Below are 20351 nucleotides of genomic sequence, written 5' to 3' on the forward strand. Positions count from 1 at the left end.
AGTGAGAACAGTGAACATTAAGTTTCACCCTCCTTGTGGTGACATTATCCAGGCCCTGTTGAAGCATAGACTGCCCAGTATGTCACCCCTAAGGAATGAATGAGCTGATAAACAGAGGAACTGAGTAAATAATGTAGACTCCTAGGATTTCAATATTCCACTCAGTATTATATTTGCTAAATTTTAAAATGAGAACAAAACACCAGAAATGAGCCAGTTTCCTGATTCTAACCACACATCTGCATTCCTCTGTGTGGCCTCCCATTAATGCAGAATATGCTATTATATTGAAAAATCAAATAATATAGTACAGGTTATAGGGCTCAGAGTGAAGCATCCTGGGAGGAGAATAAATCCAGAATATTAAAGTCAAGTGCATGGTACATTGGGATTTGGGACTGCACGGAGATTTCCAGGCACCAATTTTCCACAGCCAGTCTAAGGGACTTGGTGTAGGCCAGGGACACATCTGTCCACAAAGCCTGAACAATAATGAATTCACATTTTGTACCTGTGGGTCTGAGAGCAAGGAGTTGTAACAGTGGAAACACATGAGGAATATAGGATACTAGCTGAAAACATCTCTCCAATGAGAACAGAGAGAAGACACAGAGTAAGGACTGACAGAGTCCCTCATATGCAGGCACAATTGATATCTCCTTGGGGACTTAGCAGCCTCACTTCTGTTTGTGATCTAGTCACTCATACACTGAGTTTTGTTTGTTCTCCATTTACTGAAGTTGTTCTCTCTCTCTCTCTCTCTCTCTCTCTCTCTCTCTCTCTCACACACACACACACACACACACACACACTAATTGTTATATAACCTGGTGTGCCCATTTCTTTAACTGTTCTTTTTCCTTTAGCTGTACTTTTTGTGATAAGGTCTGCTCTGCACAGTGTTAAGTGTTTAGTGCATGCTAGTTCATGCCAGGTCAGAATGCCTGTGTGCCTTCCTGGTCTTCATGTCATACACATTTACCTTCACAGACATTCACAATTCATAGCACTGTGCTGAGTTTTCTTGGCTTGGGTCATAACTGCCATGCTTATGCTCTTCTCCCTGTTCATCATCATCGTCCTATGTCCTAACAAAGCTGCCTGTAGCAGTTGGATGCTGACAAACCCTTTCACTGTTTTTATGTACATAAAAAGAATGCATTCTACCTTCGCCTTTGAAAGGACATTTCTCTAAAGATGAAATTCTACTTCTGACTTTTCCCCCTGTTGTACTGCAAAGATGCCATTCTTTTGTCTTCTGACCGTGGCATTTTTCTCATGGGAAAGCTGCCTCATGTCTGTATATATTCCTTATATTGGATGTAATGTGTTACCTGGATGTTTTTAGCTCTTGATGTTCTTAGGAGAACAGATGGGTTGAGATGAGCCTGTGCTGCTGTCTCTGCATTTACCCTGCTTCACTTGTTGAGCTCCTGGACCTGCTCAGTGTCCTCCCCCACTTTGCATTGTCCTGGCTACCTCACCTTCACCTGTCCTTTCTGATTCTTTCTTATTAGATTTCTGAATTTCCAGCAACCCCGATGCATGACTGTTTGTTATTTTCAACACGTCTTCAAGGCTCAGCTTTTACATTTTTAACTTCTTTTTCTTTTCTTCTATCCCCCACCCCTTAAGATTGGATCATTTCTATTGATCTATCTTCAGGTCTGCTGACTCCTTATTTCTGTCTCAAATCTTCTATGAAACTCACCTAGTGAATTTCGCACTTGATTTGAATTTCTCCAACTTTCAAATATTCCCCTGTTTCATGTCTACAAGTTTACATTTGTGAGATAATTCCCATCTGTTTAGATGTTGTATTTATATTTTCCTTTAAGTCACCACAACTTAGAGCCACAGTGCAGTATCTGCAGCACAGGTGTTCTTTCTATCTCAATCTCTTGCCAGCCGATAGTCTTTCCTGACTTTGCATTACAGTTTTCTCATTTTAATCCTTTACTTTAATAGTTTTAAAAATAATTTTAGGGTATTTTTTGAAAGAGAGGATCTAATTACGTAACCCTGTCTGGCCTCAAACTCACTTTGTAGACCAGGTTGTCCTTTAAGTCAAAGAGAATCCCCCTGCTCTGGAACTCTGGGTCTGAAGGTGCACACAACATCTGGCTAATTATTTTTTTTTTAATAAATTGAAATCTGACTAAGAGATAATGTTTTTCTTTCATCATTTAAGCTATGTCTGTATAGGCTTTTATTTTCCATTTTTCTCTGTGAAGTTGAAAGACAAGAGGAAAAAGGAGAAAGGGAAAGGAGGGAAAGAAGGAGGCAGTGTAGATTTTGAGTGTGTGCATCCCACGCTGCTGCTGCAGATCTCCTGGCCTTGGCTATGTTATGCTGAAGAGTGATTTTTGTTTTGCAAGTAATTTGCCTGACATCAAGCTGCAGCCTGTTTCTACAATGAGAAGAAAATAAAATATCATCTCAGTGATTTCTATTTCCAGTTTGGCTTTTCTGCCAGCTCTTGTGTGCTGTGATTTGGATCAAAACATCACCTAAAACTCCCTGTGTTGTAGGCTGGGTGGTGTCCAAAGGAAAGGACTTGGGGAAGAAATTGGATCATGAGGGCTCCAACATCATTAAAGGGTTAATCCATTGACTGAGTCCCAGCTTGGAGGATTATTGAGAAGTTGTGGAAATGCTAGGAAGTGGGAACAATTTGGAGGAAGTAGGTCATTGAGGTATGTGTTTGAAGTCTGTGACACCCTCCCATTTTCTTTGTCTCTCTCTGTCTTTCCATCTTTCTCTTAAACCTTCTATTCCCTTTCCCCTTTCTATTTCTTCCTCTATCTCTTTCTTTCTCTTTTTCTCAGTCTCTTTCTTTCTTCCCTCTGTCTTCTTCCCAGTGCAAATTCTGTCTGCCATGAGTTCCCACCAAGATGCTCTCCCCATTCCAGGCTCAAGAAGAATGCAGCCAAGTGACTGAAACATCAGCTAAATAATAATTTTTCTTTTTTAAATTGTTGCTCTTAGGCATTTTGTCACCATGAAGAAAGGCAATGTATGGCTCTTCCCCAGGTATGATATTTCAGGGACTAGCCTGACATTCTCCAGGTCTTACTGTCAAGGCTTCACTGTCAGAGACTCTCTCCACCATAGCTGACTATCCAGTTCCACTTAATGCACAAAGCCATTTCCTCTCCCTGACTAAGTCACTCTCTATTAGTGTGAGTTTTTCTGCCTCTCATCTGCAGTGGGAACCCTTAGCTACCTTGGATGAAAGTTAGGTTTAAGCTTCCATTCGCCAAGCTTCCTCCATCACCTTAGGAAAAGTCACATTTGAAAAATAATTACATCTGGTTGTGTAATTTTTTTTATCTATGAGAGTTCATTAGCTAAGATACTTTATTACTATCCTCAAACATATTTTATTTTTGCCAAGGATCTGAATAAGCAATGTTGACCCTGGATTCTTTTTTTAAAAATGTATTATTTTTATGGGTATACATGTATGCCTGAGTGTGTGTGTGTGTGTGTGTGTGTGTGTGTGTAACATGTGCATTGAGCCTGTGAGGCCAAAAGAATGCATTGGATCCTCTCGAGCTGGAGTTACAGATGGTTATGAATAGCCCTGTGAGTGCTGTGAATTGTGCCTTTTGCAAAAGCTCTAAGCATCCTTAACTGCTGAGCCATCTCTCCAGTGCCTGATTCCAGATTCTTAAGAAAGAACCCTTGAGCAGCCACAGCCCAGCTATCCAAAGGTTAACAATTCAATGCCATGGTGGCAATAGCCTACATCATTTAAACCACTTGTCACTTTAAACATCATTTTGTGACTAAATTATGAGGTACTAAAATCAGTGTATAATTATTGACTCCCAAAAGATGGCTGTGAGGTTTCTGTACAGTTCCCTGGGTTTCAATCGAATGGTGTCAGACATCATTCTGTCAATTACTACCGTGCTCACCACTCCTTAATCTCTGCTACCTAATGAGCTGGTGGACGACTCCTAGGGCCTGCCTACTACCCGACACTCAGGAAGCACGGAGCAATGATAAATTGTGAGTGGCTGTGGCTCCCTCCTGGGAGATCATCTGCTCTGAGGGAAACAGACAGATGAACACTAGCCTTTGAATTGCTACATGGGCTGCAGCGCCAGACACTTTAGCCTGGAGGCCTGGGTGCACCTCCCCAGAATGATGCTCTTATCCAACTAGAAATGCATCAGCAGTTCGAGTGTGGACTGAACAAGGCTCCTAGCTCCTTCTTTACCCTAAACCTCAAGCTTGCACAGCTAAGTATGACAAGATGTTGGTCCAGCCTGGGCACTGGCCTTCATTCTCTGTTGCCGAGCTTGCTCTTCCTCTCTGAGCCACATAGTTCTCCTCTAGAGCCCTGGAAGCTTGGCTGTACTCCATTTCAGTCCTAATCCCTGCCTGATAGCTAAATGTTGTGTCTGCCATCCATCACTGTGAATTGAGATACCCCAGTCAGTGTCCTCAAGTATTGGAGGCATCTTGTTCATCTATACTCAAGCAAGGTGCCACAGTCAGATTCTAGAGACAACTTTCTGGTTGCCACTCACTGGGAAAGGCTGGTGTATCACAGAGCGAGAGACCCATGGCACAGGGCAAAGAGTCCTACCCAATGGCCTCATAACACTTTCTTCTACTTCATGGGTGAAGCCATGCATCATCCGTGACTATGCCACCTTAGATCATGACACATCACTTCACAGGACACTGATAGATCAGTCTGCTCTGAAAAACAAGGCCTTACTAGGCATTTAGGCCAGTTCAGAAGCATGGAAAACCCTGAGTTTCAGCAGGGGAGACTCAGTCATCTGAAGATGTTTTGAAATAGAAGTTGCAGGTGACTTTACAGTGTTCTTCATCAAATCTGACCCACTGAAAAAACAAATGAACCAAAAAGGCAATGTCTCTTTTTCTAGAATGTGGCCACTGGAGGATTAGCCAGGCTGTGAGGCTGCTCCAATCTCTCTGTGTCCTGATGTTGGTCTGAGACAATGAAGATGCTGTGTGGATCTTGTATTAGGATTTGGACCCTTGAATGGTTTCCCTACCCCTCTTATGTCTTCCTTGTTGTGCTAAGCAATCAGTCCCCAGAGCAGAAGTGGGGGTGCAGGGCTAGGAAAGGACACTGTGTGAGACAAATGATGAACAGGGAACAGGGTATACCCTATGACATACTAAAGATGATCTTATAAGGGAATTTCTTCATAGTACAGAGCCAGGAAGCCTTGACCCAGACCAAGGCACAGAAGTCTGGGGAAACAGGAATTGTACCTGGCTGAATCATGTTTCCATGCTGTCACCCAGATAGCACCTGAAAGAGAAGCATATCTGAGAGCTGTGGAGCTGAAGGAAGGGGAAAAGATCTCCTTTGTCTCTCTGTCCACTCACAGAACGAGAAAGTGAGCAGACATAATGAAAGGCGCAGAAGCAAGTTCTCCAAAGCAGTGAGTGACCCAAACCCAAAGAAAGGAACTGACACCCCAGTAAAACCACCAGAACCAAAGGGAGAAGCTTAAAACTTTCAGGCACTGCCCTTAAGGAGCTTCAGAGAAGTGAAAAGGAATATGAGAAAAGGAAATGTAGATCTTTTAGGGCAAGAAAAGACAAAAAGGAGAAAAGAAAGCTGCTTCTGTAGGGAGAAGGAGAGAGGATGGGAATCTGGGTGCATCTGTAGGTACAGTTGTACCCGACCAGTAAGATACACTCTGCATGGGCAGCCATGAAGGAGAGCTGTGGCACAGCTAAGTAGGAAATCAAGGAGGTTTAGGTCATGTGGAGACAGCTTTCTTAGAACACAGGAAGAGGCCAAAGGCCCAGCTTGCTAGGTATGGGCTGCTGCTCTGAACATGCTCCTAGCTAGACTGATTAGTGTTCCCAGTCTTTGTGCTGTCTGCCTGTGCCGTTCACTTTCTTGGTAACTTTTAGGTGTAGGAGGGCCAGAGAGGACCTTCCTGAGACACCAAGGTAAATGTGAACAAGTGTTTCCTGGGCCTTAATGGTCATATGACACAAGGAAATGATGGGTGAGAAGGTGCCTGCTGTTTTAGCCCTCCTGCAGAGCAGACCCTATGGAGCCCACAGCAGGCACCCTCTGGGCTTTCTGCATATATCTCTTCTGGTCCCACTATGGACTGATTGCCACTGGATTCCTTGGTGACACCTCTACAAAGTAGCCTTGCCATCCTATGGCTCACAGTATCTATGACTGACAGCCTAATAACATGGAGAATTTGTCATATCACAAGGGGGCAACATATCCTGAGTGCAGAAAAACCTGAGTTTGTATGATGAATTTTCATGGTAGAAAGAAAATTCATAAAAAGTGACTTTGACATAGAAAAACGCTCTGGTTAAAATTTTAAGTCAGAAGAAAAAAAAAGAGGGGGGAAGGAGAAGAAAGCAAGCTTCCCAAATCACTAGACAGGAATTGAAATATTTATCTCAAGAACAAGCCTCAAGCAGACTGTAGAGTTTCAGTTTTCCATTCTATGCTTGAAAGAAATCCAGACTTTTCACTAAATCTGGAAGAAGAAGACACTGACGCCAAGTTCCCGAACTTCAGCTTCTGGTTGATGTGTCTTGTATGCATGAAAAACTGGAACTGGGAGAAGATTCCTCCAAGTGCCCCACTGATAGAAGTTACCTGACAGGGCTTTCAATGTCACGGATGGCCAAAGACAGATGCACTTCAGGCAAATTGAGTCAAACATAAAGGACAGACCCTGGGTCCCTGCCAGATGAAAGAACCGGAAGGCAGCCCTGGGATGCCTGTTCTCAGTCCCTGGAAACCATTTGAACCACATCCGGCACTGCTGGTTGTCTTCCCACCATCAGCATGCCAGTCAGGCTCTCCAGGGAAACAGGATTGGGTGTACACTGCCCAAGGAGACTGATTGGTTGGTTATGAGAACCAGCACGAGCAATCTGGGAGACCTGAAACTGGTGAGCCCCATGATATGTTATTTGCTGCTGATGCCAAACAATGTGAGAACCAGGAAAACATGAGTATTTGTCCCATTCTGGGTCTCTCCAGCTTTGAGCAGAAGCTCTGTACCAATGTGTGGGAGAGAGTAGAGAAGGTGGAGAGAGTGTGGGTGTTTCAGCTCAAACAGAGAGATGGAGAAGTTACCTCCTTCTTCTTGCTCTTTTAAGACCTCCATGGTTTGGATAGTGCTGTCTACACTGCTGAAGGCAATCTTTTCACTCAGTCCTGGGATTAAACCCCAGTGTCTTCTTACTTACCCCTGGTGGACACACCAGGAAATCATTCCTGACCTGATATCTGAGCAGTGTGGGCTGAGTATGTCCTGAAGGCTTAATTTCTAAGGCTGGGGTAGGGCTCAAGGAGTAGAAACCATCACAGGTTAGCATGGAGGGAAGTCATGATAGCCTGGAGCCCTGACACTCCTGCATAGATAGATGCTAGTCTCTTGGAGAAGGTTGGGTCTCAGGGATGGCTGTGTAGGCATGGCACTGATCACTAGGAAGTAAGGCTACCTACAAATGGTCCTCTCTGCATAGACAATTCCCTCTGCCTTTTCACCATGTTATAACAACACAGCAAAGGCCTTGCCTCTGGCTCTGGGAACCACACCACCATGAGCCAAAGGGACTTTAGTAAGTTATCCAGTCTCTGTTATGCTGTTATAGTAACACAACATGAGCTAAGACACTAAGCATCACTGAGAAGTTATTTCTCTGCCAGTAAAATGATTCAAGCCAGACTAAAACATATGTAAATGCAGGTTTATTGGGAAGCTGCTCTAGGGCAGGTGAGTTCACTGGCCCCAAGGAAGGAGGTCAGGGAAATTGCCACAAGGAAGGAAACAGTGGGTAGGGTAGAGAAAAAGAACATGCAGAGATAGAGAAAAGAGGAGAAAGAGTGAGGAGAGACCAAAATATCTGGATTACATAGGTAAGAGCCTGTGGGGGAAGGGCTGGAAAGGTTGGGGGTAGAGGATGGGATGTGTCAGTTAGATGCTAAGAGAATCTGGAGGCCAGGTACAATAAACTATTCTTATCGGCCCCTTGTCTTGGATCTGAAACCCAACTTCGGCCAAAGTGACATCAAATTGCCATCGTGTCCAGCCAGTCCCACTTGGCTTCCCTTTCACTATCAAGCTCTGGTATTTGCCTCTTAGATGTTCTACTCATGATTCAAGCAGCCTCATTCTCAGTTGGCTGGCCCTTAAATCTAAGCCCACCTCTAGTGTTTCTCAGAGTAGCTGAGGATAGAGTTACCTAGAAACTTAGAAAGCACCATCGCACAGGACTTATGCCAAAGTTTCTGAAGCAGTCAGTCTGATTCAGAGCTAGGTGACTCCGAAATCAGCAGAGGTTTCTTTACGTCTGTCTGTCTGTCTGTCTGTCTGTCTGTCTTTCTTCCTCTTTGCCTGACTCCAATCTTTGTTCAAAGATGCAGGAAAACCTGAGCCCCCTGAACAAAATCAAAGGGATGTGTTAGTGCTGTATCCCTTGCCTTTGGGGGTCAAATTCCATCCATGTCTACCATTCTATCACTTTACATGCTGAGAGAGCCCCTTCTCAGAAACTCCCATTTCCCAAACAATCACAGTGTTCTGCCCCAGGACAATGTGCTTCTTGCCTGTAGGGCCAGGGACTGAGAGTGATTTAACAATCGATCCATCCTCTGTGCCTCTGATTTCTGATGCCTGGAGCAAGTTCTGGGGCTATCAACTCAGAACAAGCTGGAGACACTGGTGGGGGAGGAAGGGGCTAGACAGCCTCCTTCTTCATGTTCACAGCAAGCCACTCTGTCCAGACCGGGAGGAAACCTGATGGAACAGCCATAATCTTTTGCGTTGTCCTGGGAGGATCCTAGAGCTGGCCTGAAGCCATTATTCAGTATACATAATATAAAATAGTGTCTTTTACTTATCAAGTCTGTTGGAAACCACACACACACACACACACACACACACACACACACACACACACACACACACACGAGACACATTCTTGTTCTTATTTATAAGACTACCAGATTGAAACTTCCAGGGAGTGAATTCTGGGGAAGATGTTGGAAGAAACATGGATTTCACATGTTGAGCTGTTGGAGTGCAAGGAATTTATAACAATAACTTTTTCTGCTTTCTAACCAAACGCCTTTGGAAGCCCTCCAGCTGGCCCTTTGTGTCCTGACTGAGCACAAAAAGAGTCAGGTGTCACAGTGAAGACTCAAGGAAGATTATTGAATTGCAAATGTTCTCAGCAAATCTCTTGTTTGAGCAGCACAGCCCTGTGGATCTGTCCAGGGCATCCCTGAAGAGGCAGCCTTGAATCCTGCAGGAGACTGTAATCCTCCACTGCTGCCCTGTGCCACAGGCAAGCTCCGGATGTTTCTGGGATCTGCTTGCTGTTAGTCAGTAGTCAGGGAGGATTCTGAATGATGAAGGGAGCACGCAGAGCATGATTCCAGGAACACCCACAAAGTCCTCCATCTTGCTCATTTCAGTTGGTGGCAGAAAGATGAAGAACGAGAATTGTAATTTTATGCTAATCAGGAATTCTTATGAAAATCTTTACTCTTGAAAAGTCCCCATCGAATCTGTTTCACCCTGGTTAAGGATGGACCTCTATTCTAATGGACACCCCAGGGTTCCCGGCATGCCCAGGTCCCTAAGATCACTGAGAGCATCCCAAGCTTCAACCATAGATCCTGAATGACAGTATGGCTAACTATGAACCACGCTGGTCAAAGGTCATCTGTTAATACAGTGTAGCTCCTGTCTAGTAAGCAGTTCTGTGCATCTGGTAGAGAGTAAAATAAGGACCTGTTTTAAGAAAGATTGTTTTCTTTGTCTTAATCGCTGTGTTGTGATGTTAGATTATGTGTGACGTGACCTTGAAACACTAAAACATGGAACAGGAAGTTCCCAGGGCCTCAGGAAGTGGTACCTCTAAATCAAAAGTTCTGTGGTAAGTGGATAAAGGGAAATTAATTTGATATTTATAAGATTGTGAGTCTTCTTTGTGCTGCCATCTACCGGGGGTGGGGTGGGGTGGTCAGATTTATGGTCCAGAGGATAAGACCTGAGCCCCATGGAGGCCCAGAGGATATTACCTTCTTAGATCACTGCATCCAGAGATGCCTGGTCACAGTGGGGAGGTGCTTCCAGGAGCCCTGCCTCCAAAGGCCATGCTGTCTCCAGAAGTAAAGCGATCAGAGTAGCTCACAGCAAGATGGCAGTGACTTCTCCCAACCTTCACTTAAGCATAATAATAAAGTATCATTAACTCTGCCCTGCAAACTAGCCTGTCCCCAGTGATGTCAAAGCCAAGACTGCTTCTGCATTTTGCTGTCTGTGATCTCACCTGGCTGTGTAGGCACTCTGGGGGGGGGGGGGCAAAGGCCCTGACATTGAAGACAAACTGAGACCAAGGTTATTCTGAGAGCTCCTCAAGATATCAGTGGTAAGCCTGAGGCTCTCACCTAAACTGAATTTTCATAAGTGGTTTGAGAAATGCCTATGGAGTTTTGTCAAATCCTGGGAATGACTTCATGGCTCGCACACATAAGAATCTGAGCTAGATTGTGATTCTTCAGGGAATAGGAACTATTTTGTGCATTTCTGAGTGTTAGATTCCAACAGGAGACTTAACCCAAAAATCCTACCCACATATCCATTTTATAAGATGCTAGAGTCTCATGATCTCTTTAATTGGTCTTCTGTCCTGCCATGAGTCCTGAAGGCTATGCAGATTTTCCTTTCAGGAACATGTCCTTTCTTTTTGTTAATAGGCAAACCTCCTACGGTGAGCAAGTGAAGGGACACAGGGACAGGTGCTAGGAAGAGTGTTCATCTGTGGAATCTTAATCCACTGCTGGCAGGGGAGTAATTAGTATAATCACCTTGGAAAACAGTTTGACTTCAGTTCCTGAAGTCAAACACACATATGTTCCGCTCCACAAACATCCCACTCCCAGGTAAATACCCAAGGGTAATTCTCACTTGTGAGTGATCAGAGACCACACCCATCCTTGCCAATACCAGGTGCAATAAGAAAAACCTGGAAGGAAGCTGTGTGCCCACTAGAAGTAGAATGGATCAATAAACTCTGGCATAGGCATGCTGTAAAATGTTCGACAGAAATAAAAATCAGTGCATGCAATGGCTCTCCCAGTATGTCCTAGTACTGGTGATGTTATGCCAGTGGAATAGTAATAGCAGAGTCACGAGAAAGGACATGAAATATGAAGTTGAAAATACTCTCTCTCATATCCAGTCTGCCAGTCTCACCCCCAGTCTGTAGTATTCCACCAACTGTGACCCCCCCTTTCTCCTGCCCCCATCTCCTGTGACCCAGGAGGTAGATCTTCTCATCCAATCTTTCTTATCACAACTCATTCTATTATCCAGCCCCTAACACCAGCAGGTAATACCCTGGGAACACAGCAGCCACACCAGTCAGGGAAATAGGCTAACTGCAGACTTTCACCTTGCACTCCTCTATTACAAATCCAATCCCCCCAGAGTCATCCCCATCTTTGTAGCAGATGACCTGTTGTGGCCTCTCCTCACTCTCTGCCTTCATTCCCAGGGGACTAAGCAGATCCTCTTAGAACACCTTGTTTTTTTCTTTCCAGTGGACCTTTCCCCATCCCCAATACACCCTAGCCCATTCTCACTCCTAAGTGACAGCTCCCAATAGCAAGAAATAAATTTTACATGAAATCCCCAATGACCACACCTGGCAGAATGCCAGAAGAATTACCAATCAGGTAACATATAATTACCACACTCTCCTAAACCACAAAAAGCAACAGAAATTAAAGAACAAAATACCCATCCAACAAAGACAAGACCAGATATCAGCACCTAGAATTACAATCATCCCAAGCCCAGATACCTAGGGGTCATGGTAAAAATCAATAACAATCAATGTAAACATCAATGACAGCTAGGACAGTATGTCTGTACTACAGTAGGCCCTGAGATTTGCAATCTAGCTGAAGCATAAGACAAGGACTTTAAAATAGCTTTATGACTATGACAGAGGTCCTTAAAGAAGAAATGAATAAACCCCTTAAATAAATCCAGGAAAACACAAATAAGTAGTGGAAGAAAAGAAATAAGACAGTTCAAAGTCTGGGAATGTAAATAGGATCAATATAGAAAATCCAAATGGAGAAAAATCTGAAGCTGAAAAATCTAGGAATTCGAATAGGAACTTCAGAGGCAAGCCTCACCAAAGAGGAAAGAGAGAATCTCAGGCATTGAAGACATGATAGAACAAATGGGTATGTCTGTCAAAGAAAACATTAAATCTTTAAAAATCTTGGCACAAAACATTCGGGAAAGCTGGGACAGTATCACAAGGCCAAATCTAAGAATAATAGGAATAGAGGAAGGAGAGGAAACTCAGGTCAAAGGCACAGAAAATATTTCCAACAAAATTATAGAAAAACAATTCCTAACATAAAGAGGTACCAGGGAGCCAAAACACCAAAATACACAGGGCCAGGAAAAAATTCTCCTTAGCATATGATAATCAAAACACTAAGCATATGGAGCGAAGAAAGAATATTTAAAATTTCAAGGGACAAAGACGAAGCAATAAAGGCAGACATACTAGACTAACACCTGAATTCTTAATGGAGACTCTAGAAGCCAGAAAGACTTGACCAGATATACTACAAACTCTAAGAGACCACAGACTACTATACCCAAAAAACTTTCAAACGCTATAGATAAAATAAGACATTCTATAATAAAAATCAAATTTAAGAAATACCTATCTATAAATCCAGCCTTCAGAAGTCACTAGAAGGAAAAATTCAACCTAAAGTAATTAACCACACAGGGAATGAATTATTTCAGACCAGCAAGTCACAAGGGCAAACACACCCAACATACCATAACCACTTCCACAAGAGCAACAATAACAATAAAATTATAGGAACCAACAAACACTATTCATTGAAAACTCAATATCAGTGATTTCCCAATTAAAAAAAAACACAGAATAACAGGATGAATGTGAAAACAGGAGTCATCTTTCCACTATATCTAAGCAACACATCTAAACATCAAGGATAGACATCACCTCAAAATAAAAGGATGGTAAAAGATTTCCCAAGAAACGGACCCAAGAGGCATGCTGGTATAGTTTTGGTTTTATCTTATTATATTTTATTTTATTATATCATTTCATAGAAGCTTGTTTGTTTTCTACTGAGAAAAAAAAGGTGGATCTGGAAGGGAGACATGAGGAGGAACTGGTGGGAGTAGAGGGAGGAGAAACTGTAATCAAGATACGGATGAGAAAGATAGTCATTTTCAATAAAAGGTAAAAATAAAAAATTAAAGCTATTCAGCCATCATAAAAAGATGCTTAACGAAAGCACATTTTAGGGAAAGATACATAAGAAAACATGGGTATGATAAGCATTAATTAAGTCTAACATTCACTTTGGAAGCAGTACATACATAGCCAAGGAGCGCATGGGGCCTCTACAGGAGAGAAACTGATGTTTTGATAAAGACTCTAGCTTTTGTTTGGCATGGCTGATCTAGGGTTGAGAAGAAAGCTTTCTCACATCTGAATGTGTGGACCAAAGCCAGCGTCTTATGATCAAAGGTGAGAACAGTACCTCTGCCCAATTGAAACTTCACTTCCGCAGCCAGCACAGACACTGCTCTCGATTTACCGTGGTCCATGCCCCTTCCCAAGCCAACTCACACCCTCTCCAGCTTCCAAATTACTTGTATTGACAGCTTGATAGATGAAGAAATACATAGCATTTCTGGGGAGAAAATTAATTTTGAAAGTAATTAAAGATGACTAGCTTCTGGTGGAATACAAAAGAGGCTTGCTTTTTGCAGAATGTCATCCTCAGGGTTTGAAACTCCACTTCAAGGCCCAGAAAACTAAAGAAGTCTAATTCTAATTATTCTTACAGCACATGCACATCCTTTTCAAAGTCTCTATTGACGATCTGTGAGAGATTTCTTATTATGCCAAACTCCTTTCCTTTGGCACTGACAATCCTAATAGAGGAGAAAACAAAGAGAAGACTTTGTCCTTGAAGTTCATAAACTCTTAGAACACAAAACAGCCTCTATCATCCTTAACATTAATAAGCAACAGAGGTGCAGTGGGAGTTCAGGTTGGGCTCACTCTGCAGGGTGAGTGAATGTTGACTTCAAAGCATCTATGCCTAACATCTTCCAGACTCCTGTGGACTGAAGGATAACCTGTGACCTGACACATTCAAAAAGGAAGCCCAGGTATATTCTTCAGGGAAAATATAGTACTGGGGAGGACACACAGAGGGAGTCTAATTAGACTTCTCTTGGGCTAGCCTCCTGCACACATATCACAGGCCTCTCTAAACTCTGAGTGACTTATAGGTAGTTATTCAAGCACATGGACTCCTTACAGCTCCCCCACTCTCTGCTTTGCTGACCTCTTGACCTCTCCTAGTTCCTCTGGCTGTCCTGTGCAACTATCCTGGAATTTTCAACTTGTTGTTGATCAGCCCTAGAGCTGAGAAGTGCAGTAGTTTCTGCCAGAGAAGCAGACTCCTCCAAATACTTCAGGGTGCTCACACCTCCCAGGTCCATATCCAAATGTTAACACTCTAATGACCAGCATACCTAACATGGTCTCCTAGTTCATTTCATTCAGCTTTAACCATACCTACAACTTGGGGGGTATGGCTGATAGCACCCCAGCCCTTCCGCAAAGCTGGCTCAGTGCAATCCTTCACCTAGAATTCTCTTCACAGGCCCAGTGGAGATGGTCCATCCTGGCTCTATAACCATGCTTTATTTTGATGTGGTTCTTAAACACAGTAATGTGACTGTATCCCATTTTGAACTGGGCACTTTTCTTTCTTAATGTTGTGGAGACAGCCCTCCTCATCTGGAGTCCATTTTCAGCACCTGGATCCTAGCTTGGCCTTCTCTTGGCTCCTCCTTTACATTCAGTCCCCATGGCTGCTGCCCTTTTGTCCAGGCAAAGCTGAGACTTGAAGCCAACTTGGTTCTTCTTATCCTGCTTTAAAATATTCCCCCAGTCTCCTGCTTTCTTGATAATAAGTTATGCTAATTAAAAATTTTAAGCACTCCAGAGGCATTCCTCAGATTGCACAAAGGACAAGGTGATCCCCTTCTGGCAGGTCAATGACCTGCCACGACTGCACTCTAAACCTTAGGTCTGGCTCAGGTCCATGCCTTAAGGTACAGTGTACAGAGGCCCAGGCAAGCTTGTAAGGTTAGAACTCACACTATGGCCTCCAGTAACAGTAGCCACCTAGCCTCTAGGGCATTTTCCCAGATGGAACGACTAGACTACAGGGTTCCAAAGACTATGGGTCCCTCAGGAATTAGTAACCAAAATTAGAGAGCCAGGAAGGGCAGACCTGCTTAGAAGGAGCAGCCACAGGGCTATAAGTGACCTCTTCGAGGCCAGGGGTGTTGAGCTGAAAGTCGTCAGATGTTAAGAGCCAAATTTTTACTCAATGTCAAGTGACTGTCATATTCTTTAGAACAATGTACAGACTTAAAGATGGCCCTGCCTCCTTCCACAATCACATCTTGTGGTCCCCTTCCTGCGGAGCTGTCTTTGCTCCTAGTTAGTAGAATAAAACAAAAAGAAGGTTGTGTATGGCTCTGGGATGGAGCCAAGACCTTCTCACTGGTTAGTTTTGAAGAAACAAGACCCCATGCTTGAGCTGCCTGAGGAAGAGGCCATGAAGCCAGGAGAAAGAAAGACCCCAGTGCTCATCCAGCAAGAAATTCAGACTCCAATCTGGGTACCCCAAGACAAAAACACTGCAACCACTCACAGGAGCTCAAAGGCACTCCTCCCTTCCTCGGGTGAGCCTCAGGAAAGTCCCCTGTCATAGAGACACATCAACACCGACCTGCAGATGTTACAGTCTCAGAGTGTTTAGATTCCTGACAGAAAGAAAGGTGATTTTGTATGTTCTTTGGAGCACTGCACAAAGTGGGTATCATGGAGCTTGACTTTCATGTGGGATAACAGTTCATCGTGGAGCCAAAGAGGTCTCCAGGATTATGAATGCCTGCCAGAGATGCTCAGGGCCCGGTCCCCAGAGGGAGCAGAGGTCAGATGGAATTACTCCCAAACAGGGGACAGCATGGTGGAAAGGCCTCAGAGCTTCCTTAGGAATGGATAGAAACCTACTAAGTATGTTGGATGTAATGGAACAAAAGTAGCCTGTGACTCAAGTATGGCCTGAACCACAGCCCTGGGTTGCATGCACAGCTCCTTCAGAGATGTGATTGCCATGAAAAAAGTCACCTCAGACACAATGGATCCAAAGCTTTCCATAGGAAATGTTTGCCTGGCACTGTTTGCTTCAAATCGCTTACATTGTCTAAGTTTTACAGAATCTCCCTTAAGCCAGTTCACAGTTGATAAATGGATTGTTTTTTTTTTTCCCCAATAGATGAAGGAGAATATAAGAATGCTTTGAAAATGAATCACAGAGCCCCCAGGCAGTTGTCAATAACCCCATCTGTGTTTCTCCTGCATTCTGCCACCTCTTTGAATCTCTGAGCCCCAGACCTGGCCCAGATTACACTGTCATGAGGTTCTGGATGAATCCAGCTCCCTCTCTTGGTCCCTCCTTCAATGTTTTACTGCCTGGCTTTCATTTCAGCTTTTTCTGTTCATGGACTCCTGTCTGTGGTGACACTGACATGCACAAGGACTTCCCAGCCCGGCATAGGTCTGGGCTAGCACTCCTCCAGGTATTTAGCAATTCCGGGAAGGAGATGGATGGCTAGGACAGCGTTCACCCAGCCAGGCTGTTTCCTCCTCTCCCTGCGGTGTGAGCTGCACACCAATGAGGGCTGCAGGCACATGGTTCAGCACTCCATTATTTCTCAGTGATGGTTCCACCTCCTGCTTGCTACACTCACTAAAAGGGCTCCAAAGTGTTGCTTTGTCATTTTTCAAACCGCAGTAGCTTCCCACTTATCATACAGGGTGTAATCCTCTCCCACCACATAGACCCTTCCTGGAACATTGCGAAGGACTGGGAATCGAGGCTCAGGCAGAAACATTTAGTTTTCGTTTAAAGTGACTTGTAAGGAGCCAGCTGCCTTTCCTTAATGACAAGTGGGCACCATCTAGCAAGGCGTTGAGGTGATGGGGCTCACATGAGGACAAGCTGAGGATGCTCCCAGATATCCACACTTAGAACACAGGTCCGTGTTGGATCATACACATGCTATGAGGAGCCTCTTCAGCCAGATCCAAAGCCCAGATATGTACCTTGTTTTCATAATTTCCTGCAGCCTCAGAAAGGGACTATAGAGCATAAAGAATTGAGACTGACTAGTTTTGTGTGGAATGACACTGTGGATCCGAAGTGATGACCCTGGGACAGATGGCCAGGAGAGGTAGAAAGAACCAAGTTTCTCTGCTTTCCCTTGTATCAAGGAATAGTCCAGAGACCTGGGCTAAGTTGCCTCAGGCGTGACTGGCCATCTCATCCTGAGATTGTTCCTGGGAAGATCCAATTCTTCAAGTATGTCAGACCCTTCTTCTGCAGCCATGGGGCCCATGCTGGGAGATCTTCCTGTCACAGGACTGAGGCCCATATCCAAGGTCCCTCTGGTTCTTATGTCACATTGGGTCAGTCCAATAGTGTGTTGGGCAGCTTAACATTAATTAGTGTGACAAGTACCTGAGATAGTCAATTCTAACAAGTGAAGTCTTAGCCCAGGGTTAGTTGCCGCTGTTGCTTTGGGGGAATAATTTGTCTTCCTGTCCTCCTTCCTTCCCTCCCTCCTTCCTTTCTTCTTTCCTCCTTCCTTCCTTCCATCCCTTCCTTCCTTCCTTCCTTTCTTCCTTCCTTCCTTCCTCCCTTCCTTCCTTCCTTCCTTCCTTCCTTCCTGTCTGCCTGTCTATGTATCTATGTATCTATGTACCTATTTGTCTATCTGTCTGTCTGTCTGTCTATCTATGTATCTATGTATGTATCTATGTATCTATGTATCTATGTATCTATGTATCTATCTATCTATCTATCTATCTATCTATCTATCTATCTATCATCTATCTATGTACCTATTTGTCTATCTGTCTGTCTGTCTGTCTATCTATGTATCTATGTATGTATCTATGTATCTATCTATCTATCTATCTTTTTACCTATCATCTTTCTATCTGTCTGTCATTTATCATCTACTAGTCTGTCATCTCTCTATTATCCATCTGTCTATCTGTCTGTCTATCTATCATATATGTATTATATATCTGTCTGTTTATCATCTATCTATCATCTACCTATCATCTCTCCATATATCCATACATGCATATGTCTACATCTCTATCTCTATATCCTCTACCTACCCATCAACTACCTATCTACATATGTATCATCTAGCTATTTACTTATTTTTCAGCTCTAGGGATGGAACCCAGGGCCTCACACATACTCGGCAAATGCTCTGCTGCTGACCTCTTCCCCAGCCTGTTTGGGCATAAAACAAGTAACAAGCCGTGACATGAGTCTTGTTGTAGCAAAAGCTTCCATCTCAGAGTCACCACCTCCCAACAGTGCCACACTGGGACCAAGCCTTTCCATGTAGACTTGTGGGAGGGGTGCTGCAAGTCCAAACTGAGTACCTGACAATGTCTGGGCTAAAGCCAGGACCCCAGCCCAGTCTCCAGGGTGGCAAAGAACAGAACCAGGAAATGCTACCTAAGCCTCGTGAGGGAACATTTTGTGAGTGGACCTTGGTAAGAGGGGTTTGACGAACCACTGAATAGCTTACATTTGCTACCATGTATACTTTCCAGGATGACCCTTCCTAATTCTCTAGTGCCATATTATAAAAAATAGTTTGCACATTACAAAACAGTGACTTTTTTAAATTATCATGTCAAATCACCTTTTCCCACAAGGTGTGTCCACTCTGTGACCTACCGCTGACACTCTGTCAGCCACTGTGACCACTGGGTAAGTTTTCCAGCACTTGTAGCCTGCCACTTGCACTACAGCACTGGACCCATTCCATCTCCAGTTACGAGGGTCCATGTGTGTCTGATTTCATACTGCTGGTATTTGTGCTGTAATCTTTTAGGAAGGCCCCTGGCCATCCTCACCACACTAGTCCATAATCCGGTCCCCTCCTACCTGTTGTGTTATCTTTGTGACAACTTTCAGATCTTCAGTGCTCCTCCATGACCTGCCCTTTGCTTCATCAGCCATCACCTAGGCCCACATTTCCTGCCCTAGTTTCTTTACTTGGTTCTCACATATCCTTAAGTAAGTCTCCAAGTTTTCCTGTCTACCTCAGTCTCTCAAATCAGCCCTCTGCTTAGCTAATCTGGAAGTGTATGATTTCCAGCTACTATAGCTTGACTGTGCTCCAAAGGGCTCGTATGGCTTGGCTTTCAGTAATGGTTGACAGTGGGGCAAATGGACCGTTCCATCAGACTGAAGAACTGGTAAGGCTGAGTGAGCCCAAACTCTGTGGAACTCAGAGTTGAGTACAGTAGGCATGGGACAGGTAACCACGACACCCCCTGAGAGGTCCATAATCATCAGTCAAATAAGAAAAACACCCGAAGTCCTTCCTCATGCTAATAGAGCATCACTACTGCTTCTAAGTGACCTAATGGGAAGCATCTACCCCTGGATCTCACCCTACTCTTCAATGTTTATAAAGTCCCTAAATACATGAAATAGGGTGCACAAGTTATTTCACCAAGAATTGTCTGAGAGTAACTGTTTTACTGAGCTAAACACTTTGAGAAAGAGTTTTTCTCTCCTGAAGCATTCATTGTTAGATTTTAGACCTGCCCGGCAGACTCAGTTCATGCCCCTGTTGCAGCCACAGCCACTGCCGCTTGCCCCTGCCACTGGCATTGGCACTGTCATGGACCTAGCCACTGCCACAGTAGTGGGTGAGACCTGGGACCCTGGCTACCTGCTCTGTGCAGACTTTCCCTTCTGAGAGCTGGAACACTTTGGCTGTTTCTGGTTGGACCAGTGACCCATGGAACCACAGGTTCCATGGAGTATAACAACGGATCCTTTCAGAGTTGTGCATACTTCCAGAGGAATAGAAATAGTTTGGGTGGACTGAGTTCTCGTGAGAAGTAAACAGAAGAAGCCTGGCCCTTCCCTGGAGTCTGGTTTTTGGTCTCATCCAAGCTTTCCAGTTCTTCGGTCTAGTGATATGGTCCATTTGCCCCACAGTCAACCATTGCTGAGAGCCAAGTCTCTCATACATGAGCCCTTTGGAACACAGTCAAGCTATGGTGCAACTGCTGTGCAGCCAGAAATCATGGGCTCCTGGTTCAGTGAGGGGGGGTGTTGAGCTGAGAGACTGAGGCAGACAGGAGAACTT

Source organism: Rattus norvegicus, chromosome 1, assembly GCF_036323735.1.
Source record: "Rattus norvegicus strain BN/NHsdMcwi chromosome 1, GRCr8, whole genome shotgun sequence".
Classification (NCBI taxonomy): Eukaryota; Metazoa; Chordata; class Mammalia; order Rodentia; family Muridae; genus Rattus; species Rattus norvegicus.